The sequence below is a fragment of the Papio anubis genome, chromosome 2 (assembly GCF_008728515.1).
Source record: "Papio anubis isolate 15944 chromosome 2, Panubis1.0, whole genome shotgun sequence".
In the NCBI taxonomy this organism is placed as follows: domain Eukaryota; kingdom Metazoa; phylum Chordata; class Mammalia; order Primates; family Cercopithecidae; genus Papio; species Papio anubis.
In genome coordinates this window covers 113,259,106-113,278,923 of record NC_044977.1, presented here as the reverse complement: position 1 = coordinate 113,278,923, position 19,818 = coordinate 113,259,106, and the positions used below count along the sequence as shown (strand labels likewise).

At 38.2% G+C, this 19,818-nt stretch overlaps 1 non-coding gene across 1 annotated transcript; it reads right to left on the bottom strand.

Moving 5' to 3' along the window:
- Window positions 1-1,496: 1,496 nt before the first annotated feature.
- Window positions 1,497-1,629, bottom strand: LOC116274016. Its single transcript, XR_004182499.1, has one exon. It is a non-coding gene; the product is annotated as a small nucleolar RNA SNORA18 (small nucleolar RNA).
- Window positions 1,630-19,818: the final 18,189 nt, after the last annotated feature.

The following is a 19,818-nucleotide window of genomic DNA, read 5'->3' as shown; positions in this document are numbered from 1 at the left end:
GTAGTAAGCTTTCAACAAATGTTTGCTATAATTGTTTCATGTAGGAGGAGTCAGATGGAATTAGGTTTAAATCCTGGCTCTGTCTTTTATTAGCTATGCTGCCTTGGGCTGTTTGCTTAACCTCACTAAAACTCAGTTTTCAGTGGAAGTAATAATACTGCTAGGGTTGTGGTGGGATTAATAACCTAGCATATATAAAGTCACTAGCATATAGTAACCACTTAATAGATAGTGGCTTTGACTATCAGTGCTGTCAGATAGCTATATTTTTTATGAGGCCTTCAACGCCCTACTCCAATGCACAGCTAAAATTGGAATGTCCTGGCACTGTAGTTGTGCAGGAGAACGCTGATAGATCTGCAATGAGAGTGTGGGGAAGCCTCTTTGATCTCCACTCGTGATGTCGAGACAAACATCATGCCATATGGGTGATTCCTCACTCTGTGTGTTTGGCAGAGGCCTTGCTTTAAGGATGGTTGGATAGAGCACATAGGGCAGGTTCAGGAGAAGATCTGGGCTTTTTCAGGGTACAGAATGTGGATAGGAACCAGAAGAAAGGAAAAGAGATGGGGAACTAGGGAGTCTGGCTCACTTTAACTTCTCTTGGAAGTTTGAAGTAGTCCATGAAAGTGAAAGCATTTTTCATCGCGGTCATCAACTGCTATAGGCATTTGCACCCTGCAAATAGATTAATTTCACCAGATGTTCTGTGAGGCTTTAGCCAGCACTACTGTTTCTCAACACATAGCCTTACCTGGAACATGTAGTGTTGCCATGTGCCCAGGGAGATAATTTAGGGACTAATGGGCCTTGCAAGGGAATGTGGCCACAGAAGATAGCATTTCTAATACTTGACTCTAGTGATTATATAGACTTTTGATGGCATCAGTGGGGCAATGTGAAAATCTATTATTTTCTTTTTCTTTTTTTAACAGTGTAAAGAGGTGTTTTCGTTTTAACTGTGTATATGTAACATTAGGCGAAATTATTTAAAGTCAATAGATTTTTATTCAAGTAATTCCATGTTGCAATTTCTTCCACTGTCCATCAAGGTCACTTTAGATCCTCTAAAGAGCTGGAGTCAAAATTTGTCTTCAAAAGATTTATCTTCAAGTTAGCCCTTTTGAATGAAACTGATGCTTATTTTAATGCAGTTGTCCTGTCAGGCCATAACTCTTTGAATTTGGCTTCTGTCATCTCCTTTTAATATGGATATACTGATGAAGACTTCAAAATTTACCTTTGGAAAAATCAGGAATCTTTGAGATCTAATTTCTTCAACCAATTTACTTTAGGGTCATTTTTTAGTGTAGGTGGATCTGCCTAGTTCTCAATTTGACACCCTTTCTAAACCTGAGTGAGTTCAAATCATATTCATTCGTAAGCGATCACACTCAAGAGTATTGCAGAATATGGAATATGCCAATACCCAAGGTAAAAAAGTAAATTATCAGGTCTTTCATACATTTAGTAACTGTCTTTTTCATACTTACAGCAACTGTCTTGTAGTTCCTTCCCACAGATCTAACAAGAGTCCTGTGAAGAAAGTAAAACCACAGAGTTAACTCTATGAGGCATTTCCAACAACGTGCAGCCTCCAGGAAAAGTCCCATCGGGATAGACCTCAAAAAATGTATCACTTCCTTTTGCACTCTGAGACTCCCTATTTTTTATCTTCTGTCTTAACAGCTATCTTTTTGTTTCTACTTTAGACACTAAGGGACTTCTGGTCTACCTCTTTTCTCATTATTAAGTTCTGCTTATAGGAAAATGTGTACGCCTAAGCATTTACATAAAATCAAAGGCCTGAACATAGATCAAAGGATATGCATGAGTAATGGAGAGTAAACAGTTAAGAACAAACAAATCTGAAAGAACTAATCTAACAGGTCTTTATGGCTCTTGAGACAGGAATGTATGCCCAAGTTCACCAACATTGTTGTTTTTGTCTCCCTGGGCACAGGGCGACACTACATGTTCCAGGTAAGGTTATGCAGTGGCATTCTGGCCAATTGGTGTGAGCTGGAGCAACACACGCCACTTGCAGAAATGACCTACGTACACTTCCTTTGTGTGGTCATCAGGTTCTCTTTTCTGCCTTTCTTTCTCATTAGCTACCTTAAAAGAAAGAACTTTAAGGGCCAATATGAGGGTGGAGCCACAAGATTGAAGGTGCCCGGGTTCATGAATGAATGTGGAACAGAGTCCCTCCATCATGCCACACTGCACTGTGACATGAGCAAGAAATAACAATTTCACTATGTCAAGCTGCTGCAACTGGGGAGTTGTTTGTTAGAGAAGTTAGACTACATTGAATAATATATTCCTTTTGACTTTCTTTGCAGCTGCCAAGGATAGCAGAGATGTTCTTTGCTTTCTAAATTACATGTTTGTTGATATTTTTACGATCAGGGACTTTTTAAGTAAAGAAACCAAGAAGCTTGTTTACTAGGCTTCAGTCACCTCACATGGAAGTCAGTGCCTTCCTATATAAACACTAGGGTCTGAACGTTTGTTACCTCATTTAATCTGAGTACTGTCTTTGTGAGGATCTTGAGGAATGAGAAAACTGAGGCTTAGAGAGGTTAAATGACTTGGACAAGTTTCCACAGCTGGTGTTTTCTTCAGATTCAGGATTCAAATGAACATTTCTTTTTTTTTACTTCAAAGACATTGATCTTTTCACCACAATGCGACTCCTTTCTAAGAAAAGAATAGTCAGGAAAGGAAGAGAATGCAGAGGGAGTATGTAAGAAATTTCTGGAGAGATAGCAAAACCTCCACAAAAGCTGACTACCAGTTATTAGTTCAGAAACTTACAAGACAATAGACCATAAAACAAAAAGGTAAAAAGGAAAGAGAATAATCATGAATCTAGGTAACAAGATTGGGTTGCTGGGATCCCGTATTCAAAACTTAGTTAAAAAATATTTAGTGTTCCTCTAATCAGTTATTTAGGTTTAATTTAAATTGTTTAACAAAAGGTTATTATTTACTCAATCTCTGAGTTTATTATACTCAAATAAATTTCTTTTATTTAACTTTGATTTAAAGTTCAGGGGTACATGTGCAGGATATGCAGGTTTGTTACATAGGTAAACGTGTCATAGGGGTTTGTTGTATAGATTATTTCATCACCCAGATATTAAGCCTAGTATCTATTAGTTATTTTTCCTGATCCTCTCCCTGCTCCCACCCTCCACCCTCCAGTAGGCCCCAGTGTGTGTTTTTCCCCACTGTGTGTCCATGTGTTCTCATCACTCAAATAAATTTCTTTCTATTTCAAGTTCTGTATCTAAACCCTAAGGGGTTATAGGGGATATGTATTAGTCAGGGTTTTCCTGATCAACAGAACAAATCAGATGTGTGTGTGTGTGTGTGTGTGTGTGCATGTATCTGTAGAGAGAGAGAGAGAGAGAGATTTTAAAATAAGAATTGGCTCACATGATTGTTGGTGCTGGCAGGTCTGAAATTTGCAGGGAAAGCCAGCAGGCTGGAGACACAGGGAGGAGTTGACATTGCAGTTTGAGTCTGAATGCAGTCTGGAGGCAGAATCTCATCTTCCTTAGGAGATCGCAGTCTTTTTTTTTTTTCTTTCTCTTAAGGCCTTCAACTAATTGGATGAGGCCCACCCACATTATGGAGAACAATCTGCTTTATTCAAAGTCTACTGATTTAAATGTTAATCTCAGCTAAAAAATAGGTTCACAGCAACATCCAGACTGGTTTTTGATGAAATATCTGGGTATCATAGCCTAGTCAAGTTGACACATAAAAATAGCCATCCTAGGGTATTAATTACAAACATGTTCAAATCTAGGTAGACCCTAATGAATGTCTCTGGTTACTGGTTTGGTGGTACTCCTCCTGAATGGGACTCCTTCACTTGATCTGTCTGGTACAGAGAAAAAGAATGGCTATTGAAACCCACAAATATATGTTTAATCAAGCATTGAAGCAAAATTCCAAATACTAAAGTCAAAGAAATTTTAAATATCATCCAGCAGGTGAGCAAAAAATGTCTTGGATCATAGAGGATTGCCTTTTCTAGCTCCACTGAATATTAACCCTCATCAGTGCCTGTTCTGCTTCCTCCCTGCCCAAGGAGACTTCTCAATGCCAATTGAACTTAAAGCTGCCATCACTTGTTTAATATTGAATTTTTCTCTGTAGGTGTTGGCCTCTGATATCCTTGTAGCTCAGTTGCAATGTATTTCAATCTTTTTTAATAATTCAAATATGTGTCTTGATGTTACATTCCATTCTAGTATTCTCTCATCTCTGGGTCTTTTCTTCCATTTCCCACTCCTCTAGCAGTAAAAGCTCTTGTGGCATTTGCATCCATGTACAACCAACGGATAATTACTTTCATGGGAAATTGTCAGGTGGCAGAGCTTTCCCTTTGCACTACTCCTAGGAATATAAAAAGCACACCACAAGCATATTACAGTAAAGCTAAAATTAAAAGTTTAACAAAAATACTACTTAATAATACATTCAGATTGATTTGGCTATGTCACATAGTGACTGCCAGTCATATCTGAAAAAACAGAAACAACAAATGGCAAAATGATATAAACCTCTCAAATCATCTTGTGGATGGATCACTTTGTGGTCCAGGAGTCACAGTTCCATAGCTGTAACTGGACTTGCTTGAGCGTGTTGATCTAAGACCCCTTTGGCACCTCCGCATCAAAGTGCCTGTTCCACCCCTTCCTGCAAGCTTCATATGCCTCCAATGCTGGAAGGCACGCAGGAGCCCTCTCTGCAGTGCTCTTCCTTTTTTAGATGCCTACAACCAGCGACATGAGACCTGCACTAGGATCTGCCACAATGGCCTCTGCTGATCATCTGTGCAGCATAACAGCATTGGAGGGTAGGAAAGGGAACTTAGTTTATTTTGCGGTGGTCAAATCATCTTTTTCTCCCCTCTATTTTATTCTTGGGATGGTAGACTATTTCCTGATCCATCTAGAAAATAGCAGACTTATAATCCTTTCTTATTCTAAAATCCAATGAATATTATCTTCCCAATGTGGGTTATAAAGTTTTTGAAATCACAAACTATGTTCCATATTTGTTGAGTATCTTCACATAGCAACATTATGTACTTTTAAATATTTGGTGGGTGTTAGGGACTCAATTTCTGTTGTCCTGAGTGATTTTCTGTCAAATTAATAATTGGGCTGCAGCTGGGTAAAGTGTATTAAAAAATGTCTGCTTACAGAATGTTAAAGACACTCAGATTTGATTGAGAGACAGAATTTATATAAATAAGAAAATGTCTTCGAGAGAAAAAAATGTTTCTAATTCTTCTTCTTTTTTTGTTCTTTGTTTTTTTAAGAAGGGAGATGTATTAGTCTGTATTCATGCCGCTGATAAAGACATAGCAGAAAATGGGCAATTTACAAAAGAAAGAGGTTTAATGGACTTACTGTTCCACGTGGCTGAGGAGGCCTCACAATCATGGCAGAAGGCAAGGAGAAGCAAGCTACATCTTACCTGGATGGTGGCAAGCAAACAGAGAGCTTGTGCAGGGAATCTCCTCTTTTTAAAATCATCAGATCTCATGGGACTCATTCACTATCACGAGAACAGCATAGGAAAGATCGGCCTCCATGATTCAATCACCTCCCACCAGGTTCCTCCCACAGCACACGGGAATTGTGGGAGTTACAATTCAAGATGAGATTTGGGTGGGCACACAGCCAAACCATATCAGAAGAAGTACTGAAGAGTCACTCAAAGCAAGTAAATACCATGTATCTGAGTTACTGTTAGATACTCTTTGAAGAAGCCTTTGAATAAAGAGTACATTTCTGGAAACACGTGGTTAGTCAGGTGGTGACTAAAGTGGTTGCTCACAGGCACAACTGACTGCAGGCTCCACAGAGCAGCTTTTGGAGTCTAAGATCACTGCCAAAAAAAGAACAGAGGTATGGGAGGGCCCTTTCTGATTATAACTGTAAAACTCTCAAGAGATGAGCTTCAGACAGAGGAGAGATCACTATCCCTAGTTTTCAGAAAAGCAGCTTACGCCTCAAGACTTTTAAACATTTTGCCCATAGTTTCATAAAAAGTTACTGGTAGAATGGTGGCTAGCTCCAGCTGTTTTTTTTTTCCCCCTAGGGCGATGTTCTCTACACTGCACTAAATGGAGAACAGCTCCACTGCTTCTTTTCTCCTGAGCACATTGTCTGTGAACAAATGTTTAGGTGAGTTTTCGGTGACAATCAAGGTGTCCCTCCAGAGTGTCTGGGGTGCAAGAAGCAATGACAGGAAAGCAATCTTGCAGAAGGAAAGGAAAGCAAATGGGAGAGTGGGAGGAAAAAAGAGGGGGAAGAAAAAAGATACACAGAAGAATCATCTATTGATCTAGAATGTTTGGAAATGTTTATTTTGGTTGACAGAAGGCTACCCTTCATCTCATTCACGGTCAAACAATTCTTAAAGATGTCATTTAACACCAAAACTAAACTGGGCATAAGTTAATTTGTTTCATATCATGATCAAAGTCTTATGATTTTAACTTCTAGTTATTATTGTGAATCTCTAAGAAAAAATCTGGTTCTATTGAGTCTGGATAGATAGATTTTACTACATCCAGTGTATACTATGGACAATTGTTTTAGATGCTATTTGCTGTCCCGAGTTGTCATGTCCTACCCTGCCTCACTGGTTCCAATTTATTATTTCAACAGAAAAGAGAAAACATTTCAATGAAAGAGGAAACAGGAAATTCCAACAGATCAGCAACAGTTGGAGTGCTAACCTGTCAGTGGAATGGAAAAAAGAAAAAATGCTCTTGTTGACACATCTTTTCCTTGTTTTTGACACAAATTAGGTAACTCCCTGACTTACTGTCTCTTCACAAAATTGGTGGGGGTGTGAAAAATGTCTATGCAGTATATAGAGATATTCATAACAAAGACTTATGCTATGAAAAATGTCCTTTGTTCACAAAAGAAAGAATAACTCATGCTCTACATAATTTGCACCTATATATTTTGCTGTTGTAAATCCTAGTTTGCTCACTAAGCTGAAGTTCATTTTCTCACCGTGATTCTTGAGCCCAAAACTCTGATGAATCAAAAGGATCAAATATTGGGCTCCTACATTTTATGTGCAGTAGTTGTGCAGTTCACCTCACTGCGTCTGCATTAAAGCCCCCACTTTAATGAAAAGGATTGTTTTTTATTCTCAAAAGCAATTTTGAAATTCTGACTCAGAGACTTTTTATTCCTGTCTTGTGTTTCCTGAAAGAATAATCCCAGATACAAAGATAATTACCCTATTTTTGATTATTTAAAAATATATTCAATATTCACTCAAAAATATATATGATTTCTGGTTTTGATAATTGTATTAGGGTGATATATAATGTTAATACTAGGGGAAACAAAGTGAAAGGAATGGAAACATAAAAAGAAAAATATTTATTGACCTGCTACCGTGGGCCAGAAATTGTGTGAGGTACTTGGTATACAATGGTGATTAACCAGACAGAACCAATAATTCCCTCCTCTCCTCATTTAGTTATGAAGTTGTCATTTAATCATACCAAAGTCTTTTTGCCTGCAATTGAAGGTAATTTGTATTTTATTCTCTTCTAGAAACCTTGATTTTACTACTTACTGAGCATTTACAGCATGTTAAGCACTTATTCCTAGGTGTTTTCCATATTTGATTATTTCATTCTTACAATGCACCGACTGAGAAAGTGTTATTACCCACAATTTGCAGATGAGGAAACAAGTGTGAGTAAGTTAAATTAGTTACCTCATATATAAAGTGGTTGAGGCTGGGCATGGTGGCTCACACCTGTAATCTCAGCACTTTGAGAGGCCGAGGGTGGATGCTTGAGGTCAGGAGTTCAAGATCAGCCTGGCCAATATGGCAAAACCCCATCTCTACTAAAAACACAAAAATTAGCTGGGTGTGGTTGGGTGCCTGTAATTCCAGCTACTCAGGAGGCTGAGGAAGGAGAATCACTGGAACCCGGGAGGTGGAGGTTGCAGTGAGCTGAGATTGTGCCACTGCATTCCAGCCTAGGCAATAAGAGCGAAACTCCATCTCAATAATAATAATAATAAAATAAATAATAATAAAGTGGCCAAGCTGGGACTTACTTTCACATGGGATCATCTAAATCCATAGAATGTTCTCATCTCACCTCACAGTCCATCACTGATGACGAACACCTCCATGCCATGTCCTTCCAGACTTAAATATTCTCTCAGGATAAAGACTGCCAGATTCCTTTCCTCATAGCCTAATTATAGCATTTATTACATATACAACAATCTACTTTCCTACCTCTTCCTGTGGTTTACTTAGCAGAACCATAAACTGGACATTGGGTTCTTAATCATGGCTTGGTTAATGTAGAAGGAGTTAAGATAATGGGTGCAGAGCCAATATTATTGTTCCTCTTCTGATGAACATCACATAGATAACAAAGACCTTTTGTGCCAGCAATGCGAGTGGGTTTGAAGTATCTCTACTTAAATGTTACTTCCACCATCTCTTTGTGATTTTTTCTCAAGCTAGCTAGCCTTTTGTTTCCAGTTACCATTTAAAGTTAGAAAAGAAACAAATCCTTGAATAAATTATTAAATTTAACTTCTTAACTTTTATATGCAAAGGTCTGACCAAGGGGGGCTTAAGTTGTCTGGGCTAGAGAGTATACTGGTTCTTTTTATCTCAATGGTATGGAAATTTTAGGATAACAAAGAGGCAGAGAGAAAACGAGGCACATTTTTTTCCCAACATGAATTTCAAACATTACTCACTATCTCTTAGCTTCTGTGTGAAGACGGACACGCCCTCAAGGCTTCTGGGCTCCAGAGCGGTTGTTGGTTTTTTTTTTCTCTTTTTTCTTTTCTTTCTTTATTTTTTTATTTTATTTTTATTTTTCTTTCTTTATTTTTTTTTGAGGCAGAGTCTTGCTCTGTCGCCCAGGCTGGAGTGTAGTGGTGCAATCTCGGCTCACTGTAGTCCCGAGCAGCTGGGACTACAGGCGCCCACCACTGCACCCAGTTAATTTTTGTATTTTTAGTAGAAATGGGGTTTCATCATGTTCAGGATGGTCTTGATCTTTTGACCTCATGATCCGCCTGCCTCGGCCTCCCAAAGTGCTGGGATTACAGGCGTGAGCAACCACGCCCGGCCTGTTGTTGCTTTTTAATGATTGGAGCAGATAGTGGAGGTTCCTATGCGGTATAGTCCAGTCTCCTCATTCCTAGTAAGATCATGTGCAAATTTCTGTCAGGACTCAGTGTCAGGCAAGGCTACAGTGCTTCCAGTAAGTAAATTGTTTCTCTCAGACATTGCGAATGCCTTTTCTTTTTGCTTATCTGGTAAGAAGCTTAATTCCAAATTTAAGGCTCTACTGTGTTGTCCTCAACTTGGTTTTGGCTTCATCTTACTTTTCCATTATCATCTTTCATTAATCCTGGTTTCTTTCTTTACTTTTATACTTTACATATCTCTGAAAGCAGCCTGAAATCCTTTTGAGAATGAGGCTACATGTAAATAATCAATACTACTAATAAATAATATCTGAGCAGCTTTTTCCTTTATCATCTCTACCTCCCAAATAATTATACTGTAACAGTTCAATGAAAGATTCTGTTGTCTAGGGGGAAGAGCCAGGGCCCACCATGGTAAAAATCTGACTTCAGTGATCCTTATAAAATTTTTACAGGTTAATTTTGCACCTGAGAAAGAGAACATACAGCTATATCGACATTTTCATAGTTCTTAATATCCAATGTCTCTTTCCAAAGAAATTAATCAATTATAACAGCCACCAACAATGAGTGAGATTGCCTGAATTTGTGTATCTTTGCCCAAACAGGGAGTTATAGCTTTACTTTTTTCCCCCTACGTTTGGAATACATGCCAGTCATTTCTAAGGTTGTTTTCTCAATTTGGGGACCAGAGATTTCCAGGAGACTTCATCGATCCTGAGAAAGTTCCTGGTTTTATACAATGATTTTGATGGAAAAGAGGAATTAGGTCACTCTTCTGCAATATATCTTTTGCTATGAAATTGAAGATGAAGACTGTGATTAAGAATTAAGAAGCTGGACCTGGTGGTTCACGCCTATAATCCCAGCACTTTGGGAGGCCAAGGCGGGTGGATCACCTGAGGTCAGGAGTTTGAGACCAGCCTAGCTAATATGGCGACACCCCGTCTCTACTAAAAATACAAAAAATTAGCTGGGCGTGGTGGTAGGTGCCTGCAATCCCAGCTACTTGAGAGGCTGAGGCAGGAGAATGGCATGAACCCGGGAGGTGGAGGTTGCAGTGAGCCGAGATCGTGCCACTGTACTCCAGCCTGGACAAGAGTGAAACTCCGTCTCAAAAAAAAAAAAAAAGAAAAAAAGAATTAAGAACAACATTTTAAGAGATGAAAATGAATGCTGAGAAGAAAGATTAATTCATCCTTTCTAGTTAGGGGAGAAGAAGGCTGAGATGTAACATATAATGAAGCTTTATGTAAGGCATTTGATACAGGTTTATTGGATAAATTAATGAATTTAATAATCAGCTAATTATGTTACCAAAAATTGAAAAGTATTTTAAGTAAAAATAGATAAGGCTACATAAATCTTATTTTGCCTAGAATACATTAACATCTTTATGTCTGTCTACCTTGTTTTCAATGAAAAAGTCAAAGTACAATAATATAGGACCATAACAGTTCAAACCCTCATGCATTTTAAAAGAAAAATTAATCCATATGACCTAAGTTTATTTGCACTTAAATCATTGCAATGTTGAATAGTAAAGACAACCTGATATCTAAAGAAGCTTCTGGGTTTTCAAAAACAATAACTTCTATCAGTTTTTGCCAAAAATAAAATGCATTAGAAAATCAGAAGGTTTTATTGTAGCCCAGCCTTTTGAGCAGGTTTTATACTTGGTGTAGTAAACCCTTCCATTGTATCAAGACATATCTCTGAAAATGGAAAAAGACAACAAAAACAAAAAACCAGAGCCTACTGAAAATGTGGATAGTACAAAGCTAGTGAAACAGTCAGCTTCTGAAGCCAATATTTTCATCATGTCATCACTTATTAATAAAAAAAATCTTCGCATTTTTTCTTCTCTACTTTCCCCCAAAAGATTCTGTTTGTGAAAAGGTTGATTCAGTTCAGTTAAATATAAACAGTTTACTGTGAATATGTCTCTGCTGCCAAAGGGAAGTTATCCCTGGTAGGGGAGACAAAAAAGGGTCAAAACATTATGAGTAAGGATAGTATGTGGTTAAGTGTTACATGAAAGCTTCAAAGTACTATGGGACACAAACCCGGAAAAGATTAATTTGGCAGAGAACAGACTGGGGAAAACTCGATGGAAAGGGTAAAGCATTAGATGTTATCAATTTTAACACCTCAGCTGAAATAACCAAATATAGCTATGTGTTGCTTAATGATGGGAAAAAGTTCTGAGAAATGCATTGTTAGGCAATTTCATCATTGTGCGAGCATCATAGTGTACTTATACATTCCTAGATGATATAGCCTTCTCCACACCTAGGCTGTAGGGTATAGTCTATTGTTCCTAGGCTACAAACCTGTATAGCATGTGACTGTACTGAATACTATAGGCAATTGTAACACAATGGTAGGTATTTGTGTATCTAAACATTCTATCTATAGAAAAGGTACAGTAAAAATACGGTTTTATAATCTTATGGGACCACCATCATATATGTGGTCCATCATTGACTGAAACATTCTTAGGTGGTGCAGGACTGTACATGATTTTACTTTGCCAGGTGAACAAGGAACATGAAATTAGACAGACTATATAAAGTTTGGGCTTCTTCTGCTGGAATAAACCATGGAATAGAGAAACATGCCTTGGACAGGTGATAAGAGTAATAGATTCAGGACAAGTAAAATGGGAAGAAAGAGGAGATAAGATAATGGTCCAGGCAGCTCTCTTTTACTTTCTGATTTTACTTCTTTGATAAAGAACACCTCTGACCTTTTGCTCCAGCCCTTTTACCACCACCACTAATGATTCCTCCACTGCCTACTTAGAGTCCATCTCCAAACCAGTTCTTCAAGGCTAGTTCAAAAATCATCAATTCTGTGAAACTTTCTTTATCCTTCAGGCAGACTTTTTGACTCCCTCCTTTGGGTTTTAACAGCACTGTAGATTTTATTCTTTTTAAAACTTTATTTTGTATTTCAATAGGTTTTTTGGGGAGCAGGTAGTGTTTGGTTACATGAATAAATTCTTTAATGGTGATTTCTCAGATTTTGGTGCGCCCATCACCTGAGCAGTGTACACTGTACCCAATGTGTAGTCTTTATCTCTCTCCCCCTTCCACCATTTCCCCTGCATCCCCAAAGTCCAATGTATCATTTTTATGCCTTTGCCTCTTTATAGCTTAGCTCTCATTTATGAGAGAGAACATACGATGTTTGGTTCTCCATTCCAGAGTTAATTCACTTAGGATAATAATTCAGGTTGCTGTGAATGCCATTATTTTGTTCCTTTTTATGGCTGAATAGTATTCCATGGTATGTATACGTATATGTATATGTATATCACATTTTCTTTATCCACTCGTTGATTGATGGGCATTTGGGCTGGTTCTATGTCTTTGCAATTGCAAATTGTGCTGCTATAAACATGCATATGCAAGTATCTTTTTCATTTCATGACTTCTTTTCCTCTGGATAGATACCCAGTAGTGGGATTGCTGGATGAAATGGCAGATGTACTTTTAGCTCTTTAAGGAATCTCCATACTGTTTTCCACAGGGGCTATACTAGTTTACATTCTCACCAATAGTGTAAAAGTGCTCCCTTTCTACCACATCCATGAACATCTATTATTTTTTGATTTTTAAATTATGGACATTCTTAGAGGAATAAGGTGGTATTGTATTGTGGTTTTGATTTGCATTTCCCTGATAATTAGTGATGCTGAGTATTTTTTCATATGTTTATTGGCCACTTGTGTATATTCTTTTGAGAATTGTCTATTCATGTCCTTAGCCCACTTTTTAATAGGATTATTTCGGTCTTGCTGATTTGTTTGAGTTCTTTGTAGATTCTGGACATTAATCCTTTGTTATATATTCAGATTGTGAAGATTTTCTCTCACGCCATGGGTTGTCTGTTTACTCTGCTGATTATTTCTTTTGCTGTGCACAATCTTTTTAGTTTAATTAAGTTGTATTTATCTTTGTTTTTGTTGCATTTGCTTTTGGGTTCTTGGTTATGAAGTCTTTGCCTAAGCCAATGTCTGGAAGGGTTTCTCTGATGTTATCTTCTAGAATTTTTATAGTTTCAGGTCTTAGATTTAAATCTCTGATCCATCTTGAGTTGATTTTTGAATAAGGTCAGAGACGAAGGTCTAGTTTCATTCTTCTACATGTGGCTTGCCAATTATCTCAGCATCATTTGTTGAATATAGTATCCTTTCTCCACTTTATGTTTTTGTTTGCTTTGTCAAAGATCAGTTGGCTGTAAGTATTTTGCTTTATTTCTGGGTTCTCCATTCTGTTCCATTGGCCCATGTGCCTGTTTTTATACCAGTACCATGCTGTTTTGGTGACTATGGCATTGTAGTATAGTTTGAAGTTGGGTAATGTGATGCCTCCAGATTTGTTCTTTTTGCTTAGTCTTGCTTCGGTTATGTGGGCTCTTTTATGGTTCCATATGAATTTTAGGATTATTTTTCTCTAGTTCTGTGAAGGATGATGGTGGTATTTTAATGAAAATGGCATTGAATTTGTAGATTGCTTTTGGCAGTATGGTCATTTTCACAATATTGATTCTATCCATCCATGATCATGAGATATATTTCCATCTTTTGTGTCATCTATGATTTCTTTCACTGGCGTTTTGTAGTTTTCCTTGTAGGTGTCTTTCACCTCCTAAGTATTTTATTTTTTTCAGCTATTGTAAAAGGAGTTGAGTTCTTGATTTGATTCTCAGCATGGTTGCTGTCGGTGTATAGGAGAGCTACTGATTTGAGTACATTAATTTTGTATTCTGAAACTGCTGATTTCATTTATCAGTTCTAGGAGCTTTTTGGAGGAGCCTTTAGGGTTTTCTAGGTATAGGACCATATCACCAGCAAACAGCGACAGTTTGACTTTCTCTTTACTGATTTGGATGCCCTTTATTTCTTTCTCTTGTCTGATTGATCTGACTAGGAATTCCAGTATTATGTTGAATAGAGGTGATGAAAATGGGCATCCTTGTCTTGTTCCAGTTCTCAGGGGGAATGCTTTCAACTTTTCCCTGTTTAGTATAATGTTGGATGTGGGTTTGTCATAAATGGCTTTTATTACCTTAAGGTGTGTCCCTTTTATGCTAATTTTGCTGAGGGTTTTACTCATAAAGGAATGCTGGATTCTGCCAGATGCTTTTCCTGTGTCTATTGAGATGATCATGTGATTTTTGTTTTTAATTCTATTTATATGGTATATCACATTTATTGACTTACACATTTATTTAATTCTATTTATATGGTATATCACATTTATTAAACCATCCCTGCAACCCTGGTATGAAACCCATTTGATCATGGTGGATTAACTTTTTGATATGCTGTTGGATTCGGTTTGTTAGTATTTTGTTGAGGATTTTTGCATCTGTGTTCATCAGGAATATGATTGGTCTGTAGTCTTCTTTTTTTTATGTCCTTCCCTGGTTTTGTTATTAGGATGATACCGGCTTCATAGAATGATTTAGGGGGGATTCCCTCTTTCTCTGTCTTTTGGAATAGCGTCAATAGGATTCGCACCAAAGTTTTGAATATCTGATAGAATTCAGCTGTGACTCCATCTGGTCCTGGACTTTTTTTGTTGGCAATTTTTTTTATTACAATTTCAATCTTGCTGCTTGCTATTGGTCTGTTCAGAGTTTCTATATTTTCCTGGTTTAATCTAGGAAGATTGTGTATTTCCAGGAATTCATCCATCTTCTCTAGGTTTTCTAGTTTATGCATGTACAGGTGTTCATAGTAGCCTTGATAATGTATTTCTGTGCTATTAGTTGTGATATCTCCTGTTTCATTTCTAATTTAGCTTATTTGGATCTTTCTCTCTTCTTGGTTAATCTCACTAATGGTCTATCAATTTTATTTATCTTTTCAAAGAACCAGATTTTTGTTTAATTTACCTTTTGTATTTGTTTGTTTGTTTGTTTGTTTCAATTTCATTTAGTTCTGCTCGGATCTTCGTTATTTCGTTTATTCTGCTGGGTTTGGGTTTGGTTTGTTCTTGTTTCTCCAGTTCTGTGAGGTGTGACCTTAGATTGTCTATTTGTGCTCTTTTAGGCTTTTTGATGTAGGCATTTAATGGTATGAACTTTCCTCTTAGCACCGCTTATGCTGTATCCCAAAGGTTTTGATAGGTTGTATCACTATTATCATTCAGCTCAAAGAGTTTTAAAATTTCCATCTTGGTTTCATTGTTGACCCAATGATCATTCAAGAGCAGATTCTTTAATTTCCACATATTTCCATGGTTTTGAGGGATCCTTTTGGAGTTGATTTCTAATTTTATTCCACTGTGGTCTGAGAAAGTACTTGATATAATTTTGAGTTTCTTAAATTTACTGAGACTTGTTTTGTGGCCTACCGCATGGTCTATCTTGGAGAGTGTTGCATGTGCTAATGAATGGAATGTATATTCTGCAGTTGATGGATAGGATGTTCTGTAAGTATCTGTTAAGTACATTTGTTCTAGGTTATAGTTTGAGTCCCCCCCCCCCTTTTTTTTTTTGAAACAGAGTCTTGCTCTGTCACCCAGGCTGGGGTGCAGTGGTGCAATCTTGGCTCACTGTAACCTCCACCTCCTGGATTCAAGCAATTCTGTCTCAGTCTCCTGAGTAGCTGGGACTATAAGCATGTGCCATTATACCTGGCTAATTTTTGTAGTTTTGGTAGAGATAGGGTTTCACCATATTGGTCAGCCTGGCAGTCCATTGTTTCTTTGTTGACCTTCTTTTGATGACCTGTCTAGTGCTGTCAGTGGAGTATTGAAGTCCCCCACTATTACTGTGTTGATATCTATTTCTTCCTTAGGTCTAATAGTAATTGTTTTATAAATTTGGGAGCTCCAGTTGTGTATATATAGGGGCATATATATTTAGGAATGTGATATTTTACTGTTGGACTAGTCCTTTATCATTATATAATGTCCCTCTTTGTCTTTTTAAACTGTTGTTGCTTTAAAGTTTGTTTTGTCTGATATAAAACTAACTACTCCTGTTCGCTCTTGGTGTCTGTTTGCATGCGATATCTATTTACACCCTTTTACCTTAAGTTTATGTGAATCTTTAGATGTTAGGTGAGTCTCCTGAAGACAGCAGAAACTTGGTTGGTGAATTCTTATCCAATCTGCCATACTGTATCTTTTAAGTGGAGCATTTCGGCCATTTACATTCAACGTTAGTATTGAGATGTGAGGTACTATTCTATTTATCGTGTTATTTGTTGCCTGAATACCTTGTTGCTTTTTCATTGTGTTATTGTTATATAGGTCCTGTAAAATTTATGCTTTAAGGAGATTCTGTTTTGGTGTATTTGAAGATTTGTTTCAAGATTTAGAGCTCCTTTTAGCAGTTCTTATAGTGCTGGCTTGGTAGTAGCAAATTCTCTCAGCATTTGTTTATCTGGAAAAGACTGTGTCTTTCCTTCATTTATGAAACTTAGTTTTGCTGGATACAAAATCCTTGGCTGAAAATTGTTTTGTTTAAGCTGGCTAAAAATAGGACCCCAATTCCTTCTAGTCTGTAGGGTTTCTGTTGAGAAATCTGCTGTTAATATGATAAATTTTCCTTTGCAGGTTACCCGATGCTTTTACCTCACAACTTGATACTTTCCTTCAGCTTAACTTTAGATAACCTTATGACTATGTGCCTGGGCGATGATCTTTTTGCAATAAATTTCTCGGGTGTTCTTTGGGCTTCTTACATTTGGATATCTGGATTTCTAGCAAGGCTAGGGAAGTTTTCCTTGATTATTCCCTCAAATAAGTTTTCCAAACTTTTAGATTTCTTTGGGAACATCAATTATTCATAGGTTGGGTCATTTAACATAATCCCAAACTTCTTGCAGGCTTTGCTCATTTTTTAAACCTCTTTTTAATTTGTCTTTGACAGTCTGGGTTAATTTGAGAGCCTTGTCTTCAAGCTTTGAAGTTCTTTCTTCTGCTTTTTTGATTCCATTGCTGAGACTTTCCAGTGCATTTTGCATTTCTCTAAGTGTGTCCTTGATTTCCAGAAGTTGTGGTTGTTTTTTTATTTATGCTATCTATTTCACTGAAGACTTTTTCTTTCACATCCTGTATCATGTTTCTGATTTCTTTAAGTTGGACTTCACCTTTCTCTGGTGCCTCCTTGATTAGCTTAATAATCGACCTTCTGAACTCTTTTTCTGGCAATTCGGAGGTTTCATCTTTACCAAATCAAGATGAAATCCTTTGCTGGTGAGCTGGTGTGATTTTGGGGGGTGTTAAAGACACTTGTTTTGTCATATTACCAAAATTGTCTTTCTGGTTCCTTCTCATTTGGGTAGACTATGTCAGAGGGAAGATCTGGGACTCAAGGGCTGCTGTTCAGATTCTTTTGTCCCATGGGATGGGGCTTCCTGACAGCTGAACTGCAGTAATTGTTTCGCTCTTCTGGGTCTGGTCACCCAGCAGAGCTACCGGTCTCTGAGCTGGTACTGGGGAGTGTCTGCAGAGAGTCCTGTGATGTGATCTGTCTTCAGGTCTCTCATCTCTCATACCAGCACCCGCTCCAGTGCAGGTAGCAGGGGAGAGAAGTGAACTCTGTGAAGGTCCTTGGTTGTACTATTGTTTAGTGTGTTAGCTTTGTGTTGGTTGGCCGCCAGCCAGGAGGTGGTGAAATCAAGAGTGCATTAGCTGCAGTTGTATAGGGAGGATGCAAACTTGCCCTAGGGACACCAGGTTAAGTATTTGTGCTTCTCAGGTGGTGGGCAGGGCCATAGAGCTCCCAAGAGATTATGTCCTTTGTCTTCAGCTATGAGGGCTGGTAGAAAAAGACCACCAGGTGGGGCAGGGATAAGCGTGTCTGAGCACAGCTTCTTTTTGGGCGGGGCTTGCTATTGCTCCTGTGGAGGATAGGGGTATGGTTCTCAGGCCGATGGAGTTATGTTCCCTGGGGGATTATGGCTGCCTCTGCTGAGTCATATAGGTCACTAGGGAAGTAGGGGAAAGCCAGCAGTCACAGGCCTCACCCCGCTCCCATGCAGTCGGCAGTCCTAAAGGCTGGTCTCACTCCTATGGTACCCTGACAACAGCACCGAGTCTATTTCCAGGCAGCCAATGACCAGGGCTGAGAACCTGTCCCAGACCATGAGCCTCCCAGCTGAGAAAGCAAGAAGACTCACAGTTTTTCAGTGTCTCAGGGAACCTGCAGCAGTGATCTAGTTCCTTCAAAGGGTCTGTGGATTCTCTTGGCTTTCCTGGTATGTTCCTGTGGTAGTTGTTGGAGCAAAAGTTCACGATGTGGGTCTCCACACAATGTTCTCTCTGTCCAAGAGGGAGCTTCAAGCTAGTTCTGCCTTCTATCCACCATCTTAATCCTCTGATTTTTTTCTAGAACTGTAAATTTTAAGTCAACAAGATTGAAACCATCCACATCTTAGAATTATTGAGAGAGGATTTAAAAAAATTAACATATAATTTCTTCAAATATGGCATTAGAGCAACTGAGGACTGTCTCTGCTAGAATTCCTAGCATGTAATGGTGGGCATCCTGTGGCTTGCCACAATTGCATGGTGTTGGGAGTGCAAAGTCAGAGAGAAGGAGAGGGTAGGGTGGAGCCTCAGCAAGGACTTGGTAGTCTCCTTGGTAATGCTAGAGTTAGTAGTGCTCTTGGTCTCAAGCGTAGTGTTCCTTTGGAATTATGATAGCTAAACTCATCAATGCAGAGCAGGTTAGCTCCTGGATATGCTGTTAGAATCATCTTCTACAATATTTTGGTTTATCTTTTATCCTGCTTAGCACTTACCAAATTGTTTAAAGTGAGGTCTGAAATATTTGCACCTTCTATGCCTTTAACTCAAGCAATTTGACCTATAAACCAATGGCAATGGGGCAGGGGCTAGAAAGAAGTCAAGAAGACAGGGTTAGATTAAAAGATCAAGTAGGAGGGTGAGCGAGAACAGAGGCAACACTTGACGTAAAAAACATTTCTGTTGAAAAAGCAGTGGGTTTAAGTTGGGAGACGTGAGTCTCTCAGACTTTCATTCATGGGTACCTATACATAAGAATCTAGTGTTTACATACTTTACTTTTTCACATAACATGAAACCTGAATACAAGACAGCTAACTGCTTCACCAGGGTCCTAACCAAAGAATGATCTTTTCTAACATGAAGGAAAACCAGACTCCTTCTTAAAGGATTTCCAAATGAAATTTTGCATAGGATTTGTTACACTTTTTGTCATAAGAATTGACTCTAGAACACAAATGCTATTTAAAGGCAGTGTCACTCCATTAACATATTCATCTATTAAACGATGAGCCCCTTAAAGGCAGGGACCAGGCCTTGTTATTGTTCATTTTTGTGTTCTGAGCTCCTAGCACATAGAAGTGCTTAGAAAACACTGGCTGAATTAACAAAATCATCCTTCTTTCTGCAGCTTCAGAACAACCCTTCTCTCGTTCACTGTCTTTTTAGGCTTATAGATATTAATCCAAATGACGTATTTGTACTTTGTACCCTGTGCTCTCTGAGCGTGCAATTTGCTGTCTTTGAATCCATCTACAGGGAACAGATAATCCCTTTTCGACCAGTATCTTAAA